Source organism: Zea mays, chromosome 4, assembly GCF_902167145.1.
Source record: "Zea mays cultivar B73 chromosome 4, Zm-B73-REFERENCE-NAM-5.0, whole genome shotgun sequence".
Lineage (NCBI taxonomy): Eukaryota > Viridiplantae > Streptophyta > Magnoliopsida > Poales > Poaceae > Zea > Zea mays.
The window spans coordinates 224,887,739-224,900,908 of NC_050099.1; positions in this window are offsets into that span (position 1 = coordinate 224,887,739).

The following is a 13,170-nucleotide window of genomic DNA, read 5'->3' on the forward strand; positions in this document are numbered from 1 at the left end:
TTTGCTAAAAGTCTTCTCATCAAGTGGCTTGGTGAAGATATCGGCTAATTGGTTGTGGGTATTGACATAAGCAATTTCGATATCCCCCTTTGTTGGTGATCTCTCAAAAAGTGATACCGGATGTCTATGTTCTTAGTGCGGCTGTGTCCAATAGGATTTCCCATCATGCGGATTGCACTCTCATTGTCACATAGGAGAGAGACTTTTCTCAATTTGTAGCCATAGTCCCTAAGGGTTTGCCTCATCCAAAGTAATTGTGCACAGCAATGGCATGCAACAATATACTCGGCTTCGGCAGTGGAAAGAGCTACTGAGTTTTGTTTCTTTGAAGCCCAAGACACCAGGGATCTCCCCAAAAACTGACAAGTCCCTGATGTGCTCTTTCTATCAATCTTACATCCGGCATAATCGGCATCGAAATACCCAATTAAATCGAAGGTAGATCCCTTAGGGTACCAAAGCCCAAACTTAGGAGTGTAAACTAAATATCTTATGATTCTTTTCACAGCCCTAAGGTGAACTTCCTTAGGATTTGCCTAGAACCTTGCACACATGCATACGGAAAGCATAATATCCGGTCGTGAAGCACATAAATAGAGTAAAGATCCTATCATCGACCGGTATACCTTTTGATCTACGGATTTACCTCCCGTGTCGAGGTCGAGATGTCCATTGGTTCCCATGGGTGTCTTGATGGGTTTGTCATTCTACTTTCCAAACATCTTGAGTATATCTTGAATGTACTTAGTTTGGCAGATGAAGGTGCCTTCTTGGAGTTGCTTGATTTGAAATACAAGGAAATACTTCAACTCCCCCATCATAGACATCTCGAATTTCTGTATCATGATCCTACTAAACTCTTCACATGAGGACTTGTTAGTAGACCCAAATATAATATCATCAACATAAATTTGGCATATAAACAAGTCTTTGGAAACAGTTTTTGTTGGTCACTTGTTCTTAAATGCTATGAGTTAAGAACAAGGCAACACAAATGTTAATGGTTAAAGACCTTCGTTCTTCGAAGCATTATCTCCCTTAGGATATAATGATCTTCGGACGACGGTTATGAAAGACAAGCCTTCATCATATCAATATGTAAGAATATGAGCAGGGATATCGAAGAAGACATGAATAATTATATCAATCCATCATTTTACTCATATTATCATTATACGATTATGGATAAACATTAATAATATCAAATTACATTTGTACCTTTGGCTTGACAGAAGGCAAAAGTCCAAGAGTGACGTGCGGGCAATTACAAGTCAACGTGAACAGTACGGTGTTACTGTTCATCTATTTATAGACACAGGACGTAGTCTGTGTAAAATTACATCCATGTCCTTGACACTATTAGCTAAAGGGTAATCTATCGAGGATTAAGCAGTCTTTTCCCCTTTAGGTCGGTTCCATTCTCCATCACCGTATTTGCGCTAAGCCGAAGCTTCTCCATCCACAGCTTCGGAACTGATTCATCCTTCTTCCAGATCGCACCCTTCATACCGTGCACACCTTCATCCCAAAGCCGAAGGTTCCTATGATAGTATATTATACTGGAAAGCATGTTAGTCGTGTTTTTGAGGACCTTCGGAAGATGAAGGCCCCCAATAGTAGCCCTCGCATTATTAATTTGTTGTATGTAACAAATTCAGACTGCGACGTGCAAGAAGGCCTTTAGCCGAAGGTCTGAAAAACACCTTCCCTTCGCTAGAATAGCGAAAGTCAATGACAAACGGGGCCCACCAAGTTACAATGCACTAGGCATATAAATAGAAACCAATAGCGGCAGCATTTGTTACGCCATTTCAGTTGCTTGTGCTGTTTTCTCAAATTTTAATTCTCTTGCTATCAGCTCTCGCTTGATTTTTGAGCTTCGTGATATACACAAGTGCTTGTTGCATGTCTGAAGAGAAGAAGATGTCTGAGGAGAAGAAGGTTGTGGACCCTTTTCTTGCTGGGTTTTACGAATCTATGGCAAAAAACAAATACAGAGAAGATCACAAAGGAAATAATGGCGGATTTATCTGAAGATTCTAATGATAGTGATGACTATGATGTGGAAAGTGGGGATGAAGATTCTGAAGACTGGCCCTGGCGGCCAAGCCATACTATCTTCAGAAAGTCGACCATTAAACAAAGTCAAATTGACGCCATGAAGGGAAGAAACTTTCATGTCATGTCTATTGTGAGGGTTGGAGGGGACATCACTGCCCCTGTTCCTGAAGAAAATGAGGTTGTTGTCTACAGAAGCTTTATGAAGGTGGGTCTTCGGTTCCCATTGAGCAAATTTTTAGTTGAAGTGTTGAAGATATTCCAGATCTTTCTTCATCAACTTACTCTTGAAGCTATAATCAGAATGGGTATGTTCATTTGGGCTATGAGAAGCCAAGGGCTGGAACCGAGCGCAAAGTGTTTTTGCAATATGCACAAACTATTATACGAGAGGAAGGCCACTAGCAAAGAGCAGTATCACAACAACTTCGGTTGTTGTGGATTTATTGCTTGTTCTAATGCAAGCTACCCGGTTCCAACATTTCGGAAGAGGTGGCCTAGGGCCTGGATGGAGGAATGGTTTTATGTTAAGAATAATCTGATTGAAAGGGAGGACATAAAGGGGATTATCCAACGCCCCATCTGGTCTCGTTTTGGCCTTCGAAGGCCGACAGTGGCGATTGAAAATGATGTCAAAGCATGTCAAAAGGCTTTTAGCAATGTCTGTGCTTTCATTGGTACAAGAGACCTGATCCAAGAGCACATAGCCTACAGGGTATGGCCACTTGTGGATAACTGGGAGATGTCGAAGGAGACTGCCGTCGGGTCCAGTCAAGGTGGATTAATTCACTTGAAATACACCTTCAGATACAGAGACTAGTTTGACGAACCAAACAATGAGTGGCTGAAATGTATTGAAGATACTAGCGACGAGTTACTTGGGGCATATACCAGAGCCGAAGATGACGCTTTGTCCTCAGCCTTCGGAGGTCGAGGCAAGAAAAGGTTGAACCGAGTTTTTGATGCGATTGGTTTCGTATACCCTGATTATTATTACCCCTCACGAAAGCAGGGAAAAAAGAGGAAAACTGCCGCTTCGGCCATCTTTGCTGTGCCGAAGGGCAAGAAAATCAAGGTTTTGACCCACCGTCCAAGATATATTGAAACATCCATAGTGCCAAAATTTGGTGAAGAGACATCTTCTACTGCCGAAGCAGAACAAGCTACTCTCGCCGTTCGGAGCGCTGAGGAACCGACTATAGTGCCGAAGGTGCCTATAGTTGAGCCAGTCGAAGCCGAAGATGGGGCGGCCAAAAAGCCAGAGTTAGAAAAAACAATAGTGTTGCCAGAAATTCTGAGCACCCCGACAGAAGCAGAATTGCCGAAGGTTGTAAAAGCTCTCGCCACAACTCCTAAGAGGAGAAGAATGGCTAGCGTGCTAGACGTCATCATGGAGACCACAAAGGCATTAACTCCTGCCCCTACAAGGAAAGTTGCCGAAGCTGCCATAAGTCACACTGAAACCGAAGCTGGGCCCTCGGTGCCTACTGAGACGAAGCCTGCCACAGCTAAGGATAAAGCTGAGCAAGAATCTCCAAATGCTGGCATGGATGTGGAGCAGGATGTGACGGAAAAAGCTAAATCTCCTGTTCCCGAAGCATCGTCTGAGGATATTAATTTTATTATTCGACACGCTTCGGGAAAAAGGTTATCTAAAGAAGTTATGGAAGCCAAACACTACGCCCGAGAATTGAAATATCCGAAGGGAGCCTTAGTGTTCAACGACACGGGCAAAGATGATTTCCTATACTGTCTCCCGGACAACAAAGAGATATCCGTCTACTGGGAGATGGCTAAAAGTATGGGATTTCCGAACCTCGAAGTTGGCCTCTCCGCCATGTCGAAGGATGACCTTGCGGACAGCCTTGCATACAACAGTTTGAAGGTACAGAAGTTGTGAACTTAGCAATAGTCTTTCATTTTCATGCTAATTCTTTGTCCTTTTTTACAGGGCTTAATTCTTAGCAACGCCCTGAGGGCGCAAAAGAATGTTGAAGATGAAAGCTGCACGATAGCTCTTTGCAACCTTCGATCAGAAGTCATAAAGCTGAGAAATAAAGCCCTGGAGAAGGATAAAATTCTACTTTCATTGGTGGATAAAGTGAAGGAAGGTGAAGCGAAATTTAACACTCAATCCGAAGCTTATAAAGCTGAAATTGAAGGCCTTCGTAAAAAAACTTGTCGAAGCAAATGAAAATTGTGCACTCGCAAAAGCTAATCAAGAAATTAGTGAATGGTGGAAAACTAAGCTAGAGAAAAATGTTGAGGAGCTTCGTGAATCCAAGGAAAGGTGCTTCAGGAAATCCTTGGATTGCGTGAAAAAATTGAAAACCAGCTTTGCCAAAGTAGGTGCTTATTCTTCGGAAGAGAACTTCATTCGAGGCGACCCCGAGGGCGTTATTGACTAGATAAGCGGGGAAGCCTAAGCCAGGCGACCGTGGGGACATCGTGCCTTCTCCGGCGCTCGAGGGATTGCGGCTATCCTAGAGGAGGCTGGCTGCGATCATGTAAAGGCTGTGGCCCAGGCTGAAGCCACCTTCTCCGTAGACGACACAAAAGACACTTCGACCGAAGCTACTTTGGTGGGCAGAAAATTTTATTCCGATGTCTGGGTGAACGGTGGCCGGGAATTGGCCAACGAAATCATCAAGAAAAATGAAAAAGAAACCCATGAAGCCTAGGAAGAAGTTAGGCGATCCAAAGAAGCTGCTAAGCGTGAAAGGCGTATAGGTATTATTATTGAGTTTTTAGCTTTGGTGTTTGCTTTCTAGCTTTGGACTAATGATTTTTTACTACAGCTGTACTCTCTCCGCTGCCAGAGCCATTCGACCCCCTTGTCGATCCCGTTATGAAGGAGGTGCTAGATATAATGAGCGTTGCTAACTCCATCATCGATGAAGTCATCGACAAGCTGCTGAATGAAGCCGCGGAAAAAATACTTAAGGAAGATTGAACTTTATTGTAATAATACCATGTAACATTTGGTGTATGGAATAATCAATTAGACATGTAAATTGTTGTAATATATTTCTTTGCGATGCATGAAATTTACGCACATACCATTTTTGAGCCTTCAACGAAAAAAACACCTTCCCTTCTTTTCATGCTTCGTAGAGAAAGAAACCCCTTCTATAGCGTCTTACACAATTGTTTTCCCAAAGTTTGCTTCGTGCCTTTCAACAAAGTATTGCCAAAGATTTGCTTTGTATCCAAACTTTTTGTCGTTGATGCAATATGATGTATGATGTAATGTTATGTGAAATGATGCGATGATATGATGCAATATGATGGTGATGTCGAATACACACACACGCACGCCCACACTAGAACACGAAAGACTCTGCATCCCCTTAGGAACGACTTTGGAGTCTTTAAGCTCTACATCCCCTTAGGATCGACTTTGGAGCTTCTTCACCTTATATTTCGGTGGTATTTAAGCTCTGCATCCCGTTAGGAACGACTTTGGAGCTTCTTCACCTTCTATTTCGGTGGTATTTAAGCTCTGCATCCCCTTAGGAACGACTTTGGAGCTTCTTCACCTTATATTTCGGTGGTATTTTTGGCTCTGCATCCCCTTAGGAACGACTTCTAAGCTTCGAAAACTTACTCTGCGCTCCCTTAGGAGCGACTTTTGTAGCTTTGGAACATACTCTGCGCTCCCTTAGGAACGAGTTTTGTAACTTCAGAAATCTGTTTAAGACGTATTTTACTTGTTGACACAGGCATAATTTTTACATAAAATCGAAATTCAGTTCTTCATGACTTGTTTCTCATACAAAAATTAAAATGGCATAAAAGATAAAGATACAGTAAGAATAGGATATTCTTTAATAGATATGCTTGGATTCTGGCACAACGCTGTTGACTGTACGAGCTTCAGATTCCTCTCGAAAATCGCGCTGCTGCTGTGCGTGTGAATGCCCTTCTGGCTGCTGGCTTCGGGCCTGAGTGGGTGGTAATGGTGACGGTAATGGGAGCTAGGCCCAGGAAGCTTGAGAGTGACTTGCCGAAGCGACAGAAGCTGAAGGTTGTTGATTGCCTACGTACTCTGGTACATAGGGAGAGTAGCATGAAGCAGTATGTAAGACCTGTTTCGGCTGATTCTGCCTCCCCTCAGCTACAACAATCTCCTTTTGCTTCTGTATTGTGATTTGGCATGTTCTTGTGGTGTGGCCCTTATCTTCACTGCAAAATAAACAATATAGCTTTCTGGGCTGATCTCCATATCTTCCGTCGAAGCCCCTGCTGCCACTGCCCCTTAGGACTGGTGGCCTGAAAGAGCTTTGTTGTTGCCCTGAAGATTGGGAGCTGTGTTGTGGCCTTTGAGTCTAGCTTCCTCTATCATCACTTTGCCTGGAATTATGAATTGATCTGACATGTCTGGGGTGGATTCTTCCTCCAAAGCCCATGGTCATCTCAGAGAACCTGTAGGCTTCTTCCCTTCTTTGGCGGAAATCATTATCAGCCCGGATATATTCATCTATCTTCTGAAGAAGCTTCTCCAGGGTTTGTGGGGGTTTCCTGGCAAAATATTGAGCCGTAGGTCCTGGCCAAAGCCCCTTGATCATGGCCTCAATGACAATTTCATTGGGCACTGTAGGAGCTTGTGCTCTCAGACGCAGGAACCTTCGGACATACGCTTGAAGGTACTCTTCATGGTCTTGTGTGCACTGGAACAAAGCCTGAGCAGTGACTGGCTTCGTTTGAAATCCTTGGAAGCTAGTGATTAACATATCTTTAAGCTTCTACCATGATGTGATTGTCCCTGGCCGGAGAGAAGAGTACCATGTCTGGGCCACACTTCATACTGCCATGATGAAGGATTTCGCCATGACTGCAGTATTGCCTCCATATGAAGATATGGTTGGTTCATAGCTCATCAAAAACTGCTTCAGATATGTGTGTCCATCATACATAGGAAGCTGTGGTGGCTTGTATGATGGGGGCCATGGAGTAGCCTGCAACTCTGCTGCCAAAGGAGAAGCATCATCAAAAGCAAAATTGCCATGATGAAAGTCATCGTACCATTCATCGTCGTTGAATGAACTCTCTTGACAAAGCTCCCTGTGTTGGGGTCTTCGGTCCTGGTCATCTTGAGTAAGATGACGCATTTCCTCAACAGCTTCGTCAATCTTCTTCTATAAATCGGCCAGACGGGCCATCTTCTCCTGCTTTCTTTGTACTTGCTGGTGAATGATTTCTAGGTCCCTGATCTCCTGGTCTAGCTCCTCCTCCTGAAGTGTTGGGCTAGTATCCTTTCTCTTCTGGCTTCTTGCTTCGCGTAGCGTCTCCTGATTGACGTCTAGTGGCTGCAATGCAGCCCCTAGCGCTGCTGTCTTCTTCGGTGGCATGACGAAGGTCGATGCTTGCCGAAGGTGCTCAAATGAGTTCACCAGAGGTGGGCGCCAATGTTGGTCACTTGTTCTTAAATGCTATGAGTTAAGAACAAGGCAACACAAATGTTGATGGTTAAAGACCTTCGTCCTTCGAAGCCTTATCTCCCTTAGGATAGAATGATCTTCGGACGACGGTTATGAAAGACAAGCCTTCATCATATCAATATGTAAGAATATGAGCAGGGATATCGAAGAAGACATGAATAATTATAGCAATCCATCATTTTACTCATATTATTATTATACGATTATGGACAAACATTAATAATATCAAATTACATTTGTACCTTCGGCTTGACAGAAGGCAAACGTCCAAGAGTGACGTGCAGGCGATTACAAGTCAACATGAACAGTATGGTGTTACTGTTCATCTATTTATAGACACAGGACGCAGCCTGTGTAAAATTACATCCATGTCCTTGACACTATTAGCTAAAGGGTAATCTGTCGAGGATTAAGTAGTCTTTTCCCCTTTAGGTCAGTTCCATTCTCCATCACTGTCTTTGCGCTAAGCCGAAGCTTCTCCATCCACAGCTTCAGAACTGATTCATCCTTCTTCCAGATCGCACCCTTCATACCGTGCACACCTTCATCCCAAAGCCAAAGGTTCCTGTGACAGTATATTATACTGGAAAGCATGTTAGTCGTGTTTTTGAGGACCTTCGGAAGACGAAGGCCCCCAACAGTTTTAGTGAAGAAAATAGAACCGGCCTTTCCGACCTTGAAGCCATTAGTGATAAGGAAGTCTCGCAGACATTCATACCATGCTCTTGGGGCTTGCTTGGGCCCATAAAGCGCCTTTGAGAGCTTATAGACATGGTTAGGATACTCATTATCTTCAAAGCCGGGAGGTTGCTCAACATAGACCTCTTCCTTGATAGGGCCATTTAGGAAGGCACTCTTCACGTTCATTTGATAAAGCTTAAAACCATGGTAAGTAGCATAGGCAAGTAGTATACGAATTGACTCAAGCCTAGCTATGGGTGCATAGCTTTCATCGAAATCCAAACCTTTGACTTGTGAATAACCTTTGGCCACAAGTCGTGCTTTGTTCCTTGTCACCACACCATGCTCATCTTGCTTGTTGTGCCATACCTCATTCCTCGTGAAGTTGTTGAGCTCCTCTTGCATAGCCACCACCCAATCTGGATCCCTTAGTGCATCCTCTATCCTGTATGGCTCAATATAGGACACAAAAGAGTAATGTTCACAAAAATGTGCAACTTGAGATCTAGTGGTTACTCCCTTGTGAATGTCACTGAGTATGGAGTTGACAGGGTGATCTCTTTGAATTGCTTGGTGGACTCTTGGGTGTGGCGGTCTTTGACCCCGAATCTCTTGGTCATCTTCTTGTCATTATTATCTTCATCTCCCCCTTGATCAATGTCCTCCTCTTGAGGTGGCTCATCGTCTTGATTTTCATCTTCTTCTTCTTGAGCTTGATCTTCATCTTGGGTAGGTGGAGATACTTGCATGGAAGATGATGGTTGATCTTGTGTTTGTGGAAGCTCTTCAAATTCCTTAGGACACACATCCCTATTGGACATGTTCCTTAATGCGACGCATGGAGCCTCTTCATCATCTAATTCATCAAGATCAACTTGCTCCACTTGGGAGCCATTAGTCTCATCAAACACAATGTCACAAGAAACTTCAACTAATCCAGTGGACTTGTTGAAGACTCTATATGCCCTTGTGTTTGAGTCATAACCAAGTAAAAAGCCTTCTACTGCTTTAGGAGCAAATTTAGATTTTCTACCTCTCTTAATAAGAATAAAGCATTTGCTCCCAAAGACTCTAAAATATGAAACATTGGGCTTTTTACCAGTGATGAGTTCATACGATGGTTTCTTGAGGATTCGGTGGAGATATAACCGGTTGATGGAGTAGCAGGCGGTGTTAATCGCCTCCGCCCAAAACCGGTCCGGTGTCTTGTACTCATCAAGCATGGTCCTTGCCATGTCAAGTAGAGTTCTATTCTTCCCCTCCACTACACCATTTTGTTGAGGTGTGTAGGGAGAAGAGAAATCATACTTGATGCCCTCTTCCTCAAGAAATCCTTCTATTTGTGAATTCTTGAACTCCGTCCCATTATCGCTTCTAATCTTTTTGATTCTTAATCCGAACTCATTTTGAGCCAGTCTCAAGAATCCTTTTAATGTCTCTTGGGTTTGAGATTTTTCCTGCAAAAAGAATACCCAAGTGAAGCGAGAATAAACATCCACAATAACTAGACAGTACTTACACCTGTCGATGCTTATGTAAGCGATCGGGCCGAATAGATCCATGTGGAGTAGCTCAAGCGGCCTGTCGGTTGTCATGATGTTCTTGTGTGGACGATGGACTCCAACTTGCTTTCCTGCTTGGCATGCGCTACAAATACTGTCTTTCTCAAAATGAACATTTGTTAGTTCTAAAATGTGTTCTCCCTTTAGAAGCTTGTGAAGATTCTTCATTCCAACATGGGCAAGTCGGCGATGCTAGGGCTAGCCCATATTAGTCTTAGCAATTAAGCAAGTGTCTAGTTCAGCTTTGTTATCATTAAAATCAACTAAATATAGCTGACCATCTAACACTCCCTTAAATGCTATTGAATCATCACTTCTTCTAAAGACAGTAACACCTATATCAGTAAAAAGACAATTGTAGCCCATTTTGCATAATTGAGAAATAGAAAGCAAATTGCAATCTAAAGAATTTATGAGAAAAACGTTAGAAATGGAATGGTCGGGAGATATAGCAATTTTACCCAAACCTTTGACCAAACCTTGTGTTGGGGGCCTTCGTCCTCCAAAGGTCCTCAAAAACGTAATTTAACAATGTTTTCCAAGTATGGTTTATAAACAGGCACCTTCGGATTCAGGATTAAAAGCATGCACCTGAATCTGAAGGTGCCTGTTTATAAACCATACTTGGAAAACATTGTTAAATTACGTTTTTGAGGACCTTCGGAGGACGAAGGCCCCCCAACACCTTGATTTCCATCCCTGAATGTAATAGCTCGTTGGGGATCTTCATTTTTATCGTATGAGGAGAACATCCTTTTCTCCCCTGTCATGTGGTTTGTGCACCCGCTATCGATTATCCAACTTGATCCACCGGATGCATAAACCTACAAAACAAATTTAGGCCTTGTTCTTAGGTACCCAAATGGTCTTGGGTCCTTTTACATTAGAAACAAGCACCTTGGGTACCCAAACACAAGTCTTTGGACTCTTGTGTTTGCCCCCAACATATTTGGCAACTATTTTTCCTGATTTGTTAGTGAGCACATAAGAATCATCAAAAGTCTTAAATGAAATATTGTGCTAATTTGATGCATTAGGAATTTTTCTTTTTAGGCATTTTGACAGGAGTTGTATGCCTAGAACTAGAAGCCTCATTTTATACATAAAAACATGATGCGAATAGTATGAGGTTTTCTAGTATGGATTTTCCTAATTTTATGTTCAGGATAGTTTGCAAGATATAAAATATAACCCTCTCTATCCTGAACCATGGGAGCCTTCCCTTAACAAAATTTGTCAATTTCTTAGGGGCATTAAGCTTGACATTGCTTTGGTTCCCTTGTTGGAAACCAATGCCATCCTTAATACCAGGGTGTCTCCCATTATAGAACATGTTTCTAGCAAATTTAAACTTTTCATTTTCTAGCTCATGCTCGGCAATTTTAGCAGTTAATTTAGCTATGTGATCATTTTGTTGTTTAATTATAGCAAGGTGATCATCAATAGCTTCAATGTTAACATCTCTACATCTAGTACAAATAGTAACATGCTCAACAGTAGATGTAGAGGATTTGTAAACATTCAATTCATCAATCTTAGAATTTAATATGGCATTTTCATCTCTAAGACAAGAAATTGAATCATTGCAAATGCTAAGCTCCTTAGATAAGTTTTCATTCTTCTCTACTTCTAGAGCATAAGGATTTTTCAACTTAACAAATTTTTATTTTCTTTAACGAGTAAGTCCTCTTGGCATTCCAAGAGATCGTCCTTCTCGTTAATGGTTTCTATCAATTCATTAAGTTCTTTCTTTTGGTCCATGGTAAGGTTGGCAAAGAGAGAAATTAAATCTTCTTCATTATCACTAGAACTAGCCTCATCATCAGATGTTGTATACTTGGGGGTACTTCTAGAATGTACCTTCTTCTTTTTGTCATCCTTGGCCATGAGACACTTGTGGCTGACGTTGGCGAAGAGGAGGCCTTTGTTAATGGTGATGTTGGCGGCGTCCTCGTCGGAGGAGGAGTCGGTGGAGCTCTCGTCGGAGTCCCATTCCTGCCCCATGTGTGCCTCGCCGCCTTTCTTCTTGTAATACTTCTTTTTCTCCATTTTATTCTTCCCCTTCTTGTCTTTGTCCCTATCACTTTCACTAGAATATGGACATTTAGCGATAAAGTGACCGGACTTACCACATCGGTAGCACACCCTTTTGGAGCAGGGCTTGTAGTCCTCCCCCCTCCTTTGCTTGAGGATTTTACGAAAGCTCTTAATGATAAGAGTCATCTCCTCGTTGTCGAGCTTGGAGGCATCGATCGGGAGCCTACTTGGTGTAGACTCCTCCTTTTCTTTCGTTGCTTTGAATGAAACAGGTTGCACCTCAGGTGTGGAGGTGGCGCCTTGCTCCAAGTTGACAATGTGTTTGGAGTCTTTGATCATAAGTTCAAAGCTCACAAACTTGCCAATAACCTCCTCGGGAGACATCTGTTTATATCTAGGATCCCCACGTATTAATTGAACTTGAGTAGGATTACGAAAAACGAGGGTCATCCCATTTTGTGCTCCCGAGGTTGCGCACTTGGTTGACCATCGTCTTGAGCCGATTGTACATCGCTTCCGGCTCTTCTCCTTTGTTGAGGACGAATTGACCGAGCTCTCCCTCGCTCGTCTCCCACTTGGTGATTTTGATCACCTCGTCCCCTTCGTGCATCGTTTTGAGGACATCCCAAATTTCTTTGGCATTCTTTAACCCTTGCACCTTGTTACACTCCTCTCGACATAAAGAGGCGAGAAGTATAGAAGTTACTTGGGAGTTAAAGTGCCTAATTTGGGCGGCCTCGTCCGAGTCGTAGTCCTCATCGCCTACTTGCGGTGCCTGCGCTCCAAACTCAACAATATCCCAAATACTTTCGTGGAGTGAGGTTAGATGGTGCCTTATTTTATCACTCCACATGAAATAATCTTCACCATCAAAATATGATGGTTTGCCTAGGGGTACCGAAAGTAATGGAGCGCGTTTGGAAATACGGGGATAGCGTAGGGGCATCTTACTATACTTCTTGCGCTCATGGCGCTTAGAAGTAGTGGACGACTCGGTGCCGGATGTAGAGGGTGTTGAAGAATCAGTCTCGTAGTAGACCACCTTCTTCATCTTCTTTTTCTTCTTGTCACCCCTCCGATGTGACTTGATGGAGGAATAGGGTTCCTCCTTGTACTTGTTGCCGGACTCTTTTGATAGAGTCCTTCCCGAGCCCGTGGGCTTGTCGCCGGTCATGATCTCCCTCTTGGCATGATCTCCAGACATCACTTCGAGTTTGTTAGACTCTTAATGAAGCACTAGCTCTGATACCAATTGAAAGTCGCCTAGAGGGGGGTGAATATGCGAAACCTGAAATTTATAAACTTAAACACACACTAAGGCTAGGGTTAGCGTTAGAATTAAATTTGATTCTAAAAGATTATTTCTCTTGCTAAGAGTTGCTCAAAGGATG